We start from the raw sequence: 5,722 nt of genomic DNA, 5'->3' as shown, positions 1-5,722 counted from the left end.
TTGAATTCCTTGGTGAGCCAGAGAGTCGACTTTCATCGTGAGAGCTTTAAGTTGAGCTGCTATAGCTGTAGACGTGTCAAGATCAAGAATTCCGGCTACTTTCCCTTGAGTAAGTCTTTGAGTAGGGTTCTGATATTCATTAGCCGCCATCATTTCAATAAGATCATAAGCTTCTTCATAACTCTTAGCCCATAGCGCACCTCCAGAAGCAGCATCAAGCATAGGTCTGGATTGAGGTCCAAGACCATTGTAGAAACTGTTTATTTGCATCCAATCCGGCATACCATGGTGGGGACACTTTCTTAGCATCTCTTTATACCTCTCCCAGGCTTCACAGAATGTTTCTCCTGATTGTTGAGAGAATTGAGATAGAGCATTTCGTAGTGCAGCAGTCTTTGCCATGGGGAAGAATTTAGTGAGAAATTTCTGAGCTAGATCTTCCCATGTAGTAATCGAACCAGAAGGCAAAGAATGTAACCATCCCTTGGCCTTATCCTTCAGTGAAAATGGGAAAAGTCTTAACTTCACAGCTTCATCAGAGACGTCATTGAATTTGAAAGTGTCACAGATCTCTATAAAATTCCGTATATGCATATTAGGGTCTTCAGTAGGAGAACCCCCATACTGTACCGAGTTCTGCACCATTTGAATAGTTCCTGGTTTGATTTCAAAGGCTTTGGCTGCGATTGCAGGCCTGACAATGCTTGATTGGATATCATCGATCTTTGGCATAGAGAAGTCCTTCAGTGCCTTACTGTCTGGTTGTGCTTCAGGTTCTGTCATTGTTTCAGAATCAGAAGAAGAAGATGAAGATGAATCAATTGCTTTTCTTTTACGGGTTTGAGAACGTGTTTGCATAAACGCGATCCAAGTACCTGAAATAAAGAAAAGAAGAAAAGTGAGAAGAAAATAGAATCCTAGTCAGTGAATTTTAATGCACACTGATGACAAGTACATAAACTAATTAATTAACACCGAGTCCCCGGCAGCGGCGCCAAAAACTTGTTCGGTGAAATCTACACTACACGCAAGCGCACGTGATCACAAGTAATATATTAAGTTCGATCCCACAGAGACTGGTGAATTAAGAATACGCACCTATGCAACAATGTATGATCAATTATCACTGCTAAGACAATTAACAAGGATTGGTTTCTTTTATACTAATAATTAAAATTGCTAATCAAATTCAGAATAGGAAAACACATGGGATTCTAACTTCATTATCGAATTCATCTAGAATTGAAATTACTGATTAACATGCGACTGTTGATCCTAATCAGACAACACGAAAGTAATACATGCCAACTCTCGTTGCACACATATCATACCAATCAAAATCCGCAATTAAGACAGAAATCTCATGGACACCAACAAAGCTCAGACCCTATATCTCTATAGCGGTAGTGTAAGCAGAGAGGTTTAATAACAAGTCATCTATCGTGATTACACAGGGTGATAAAAATAGTTCAAGTCTACCACAAATTATGTTTCATTCACATAATCCTATGTTTACATGGCATAGTTCTAAATTCAATCATCCACTCTCGCTTCAGAAAGAATTAACAAACAACTCAGAAGTTAGCTACGCTCCTAAGAAGAATAAGCACGGCTCATGCAAAGAAATCAACGTACGTCACAAAATCAAGTAATTAATATTCGATACTAGATTACATCGATAAATCCATTAGAATCCCATGAAGGCGGTTAGTTCATAATCGAACTAATCGACATCATGGGTTCTAATGAAAACATGATAAATAAACTACGAGAATTAAACGGAATAAAAATGCTTGAATTAATAATAATAAGGATCACACGTTACAGATTTGATGTTCACGATCTTGCTCGAAACTGTCACTTCCTCGCAAAGAACGATCCAATACAACTGATAATGTGCTTGAATGATTAAAACTTAACTACGATATTGTTCTTCCTAAAAACTACTTGGAGGCTAGGGTTTTACACATGAGAATTTAAAATAAATTGACCAAGTCAACCGGGCCTCGACCGCTGCGAAAATCCGCTAAAAAGCTGTACAAAATCGGCCCGGGGAAGTTCTGCTGGGCGCGGCCGCGCTAACTTAGCGCAGGCGCGCTAGATGCAGCAGTCTGTAGCGCGGGCGCGCTACAGGTTAGCGCGGGCGCGCTAGTGTCTGTGATGGCACTCCCGTTTCTTCGTTTCTTGCTCGTTCTCGCGTGCATGTCCTTCCTCGCTTCTAGTACCACTTCCGTAGGTGATCACGGTTGCATTTAGCATATGCAACAAGCCCTTTAAACCCCTAGATAGCTCTAGTGGACGAGTGTGTTCTCGTGAGGGTTTGTAGAAGATGTACCCACAAAATCCCAAGTCGCGGTGAATCCACAATTCTCTATTCTTGCAATTAATGCACCAAAACCAACCTAAAATGATAGAAAATCACTTCATCACCTCAACTCGTGACCTGCACAGAAAAACAATAAAAACACATCAAAAGACACTAAACACTTAAGTACAATCAACCAATTTAAGTGGAAATGAAGGCCTATAAGTGTGTATAAATACCACTTATCAGCCAGTCAGGCTCTGGACAACCTCAGACTTCACAAGTATCAATCTCTTCACTTTCAGGAGGAGATAGAGCATCTTAATTCACTCATCACTTCTGTCAAGACTGATCTCACCAAACAGATTGATGAAAAGCTTCCTGCTCAAGTCAAATCTGAAATTTCTGCAACTGAGCAAAGGCAACTTCAGTTGGAAAAGCAAGTGGAGGCTCTGGAAGGAAATGTCTACATTTTAAATTCTAGAATGGAAGAGATGCTACAGCATCAAAGAGTGCAAACTGGACTTCTCCAACATCTTCTTCTGGCCTCTGGTGTTTCTCTTCCCAGTCCATCTACTACACTTGCTGCTAACAAAAAGGGGGAGAAAGAATCATTGCCTACTCCTACAGAATTGGTTAGCAGAATTCCTCCTCCTTTCCATACTGAAAGGGAAAAGCAAAAGCTTGCAAGGATTGCAGAATTAGATTCTATTGCAAAGAGAGTGGCTCAGTTGGGAAAGAAATCTTCTGTAAACTCACCATCCTCATCTGCAGCCACCACAGCTCAAATCTCTTTTCCAACAACAACTACAATTCTCAGGGTGATTACACCTGAAATTGTTATTCCTTCCAAGAAAGAAAAGGGTGAGCCATCATTTTTGAATGAGTTCAAGGCCATTCTATTTCCAAACTGTAAAGCATAATGTAACGTAACTGTAATTACGATAACTCAACACAACTAAAGACAGGAAACAATACGTAAGTATGATACAGGAATCTACAGGTTGGAGATTCGATACGAACAGACAAAGACAATCAAGATATCTGAGACAAGCATCCGTCCACTGAAAGAAGTTCATTAATATGTTCAAGCCTCAGTGAAGAATAAAGTTCAATGTGTCTGCTATCAAGATTGCCTGAAGATCAAGTATCAAAGACCAGAAGATTCCAGTATATTTGATTTGATTATTTATAATCAAATTTATCAAAGCAACACCTAACCCGGAATGACTGATCAAGTATATTATCAAGCAAAAGAATTCAAGGAATTATTTCAGTTCAAGTCGTTCGTGAACCAGACCAGTGCACAGGACGTCAGGACGTTCGAAAGTATTCAGTGGATTCGTTCAACAAATTAATTGATCAAGTCAATTAAGCTGCTCCAGAAGTTATTGCCAAAAGATATTAATTAAATATGTTTATATATATATATATATATTAATTAAGTCACTTGAATTAAATTAATTCAAGTAACAAACAATTAATTAATATATATATAAATATGTACATATTGTGACAATGAAGCGCAAGTTCACTAATTGAAGTGAATTTGCCCAAGGCAAATACACACTTACACTGTATCCCTGAAGGCGCAACATTTGACTTAGTCAAATGTTGCGCATCCCCCTCCCTTAGAAAATTCTAAGTACTCACTCTATGCACCATGGGAAGCGCAGCTTTTGACCAAGAGTCAAAACACTAGTTTTCTGTATTGAAGACTAAGTAAAACTACAGGGGAACAAGTATTGGCGCATAGTTTGACCATCAGAGAAGCGCAACCTTTGACTTCTCTTCTGAACAGACTATTAGCGCAAGTATTGACCTTAACTGGCGCAAACTTTGACTCAACTGTGGTACAAATTGAAGTGCCTTAATATTTTCTAAGTAATTCTCACATACAGTGGAACACTGGAAGCGCAAGGTTTGACCAGCGCAAACTTTGACTTTCCTTTGGCGCATGTTCAGCTTAATTGAGTTAGTTTCTATTTTGGACAATTCATTTTAACTACAGTTAAAATGAATTCGTCCAGGACGAACTCAAGTCGTCCAGGACGAACTCGTTAACCATGGTTAGTTGTTGGAAAGCCTATAAATAGAGCTTTGTGTTTTCATTTGAAAACAACTACACACTTTGTAAGTGCACACACTATACACATTCTCGAGAGTTAAATTAGAAGATCGTATTTATCGAGAGTTTGTAATAGAGTGATTGTAGTCTCTGCAGCCGACACTTGTGTTGGAATTTGTAGCACCCGAGGATTATTTCTAATACAAAGAATATTCCCCGACTTGCTGGAGTTATTTATTTACGATTGATTTAACATGGACTGAAACAGATTATCCGCAATTAAATTAAATCGAAGAAATTGGTACGACGTATTCAACCCCCCCCTTCTACGTCTGATTGGACCTAACAATTGGTATCAGAGCTTAGCTGATCGATATACAGATCTGAGATCCGTAACCAATCTGAAAAGCTAGCTGTCCGTACAATCGTAATTTTATCTGATAACAATGTCGACACACAAGTTAGGAATCAAAGTACCTCCATTTGACAAGGATGACTACAACAACTGGAAGATGAAAATGTTGCTGTACATCAGAGTTGCAAATCCCATGTTCATTGGGATTCTGGAAAATGGTCCATTTGTGCCTATGAAGATTATTCCTGAATCTGTTGAAAATGGTGTTCGTATTCCACAGAAGTCTGTTCCCAAAGAGAAAAGTGAATACACTGACACTGATAAGGAATATGTTGCACAGGATCATAATCTGCAACTCATAATTGTTGAATCAATGACCAAGACAATGACACATCTGATACTAAGTCTGAAAACTTCAAAGCAGATGTGGGACACTATTGAGGCATTGATGGAGGGATCTGAAGAAGTCAGGGAAAACAGATACGATATGCTAATTGCCAGATATGAAGCATTTCAGGCAATACCTGGAGAGAACATTTCTCAAATCTACGAGAGGTTCATGTTGTTGTTAAATGAACTCACCCTGCATGGAAAGACTTATCCACAGAAAGAGATAAACAGAAAGTTCTCATTTGTGATGCCACCCCATCTAGTTGTTAAGACAGAGACCATCCGGGAAAGAAGCGACTTCAGGACTATGACTTTGGAAAAGCTGTTTGGAAAACTGAAGACGTTTGAGATGGAACTTGAACAGAGAAAGATTATATATGGTGGTGGATCAACAGAATCCAAGAGTATGGCCTTACAGAAGACCACTGCACTGATTGCTGATCAACCATACTTTGGTTATCAACAATTAGTTGAATATGGTATCAATGATCACACTGTTGCTCAGAGTGATTGTTCATCCATCAAAGCTGACTATCCTTCTACCATTACTGAGATTGTAGAAGCTGAAGTTGATGAAGTTTCTGAAGAACCGGAGGATGAGTTC

At 39.1% G+C, this 5,722-nt stretch overlaps 1 non-coding gene across 1 annotated transcript; it reads left to right on the top strand.

Moving 5' to 3' along the window:
- Positions 1–280: 280 nt before the first annotated feature.
- On the top strand, positions 281–387 carry LOC135149956 (small nucleolar RNA R71). The gene has a single exon (XR_010288315.1). It is a non-coding gene; the product is annotated as a small nucleolar RNA R71 (small nucleolar RNA).
- The last annotated feature ends 5,335 nt before the right edge of the window (positions 388–5,722 follow it).

Source organism: Daucus carota, chromosome 1 (assembly GCF_001625215.2).
Source record: "Daucus carota subsp. sativus chromosome 1, DH1 v3.0, whole genome shotgun sequence".
In the NCBI taxonomy this organism is placed as follows: domain Eukaryota; kingdom Viridiplantae; phylum Streptophyta; class Magnoliopsida; order Apiales; family Apiaceae; genus Daucus; species Daucus carota.
This window is presented reverse-complemented; position numbering and strand designations above follow the sequence as displayed.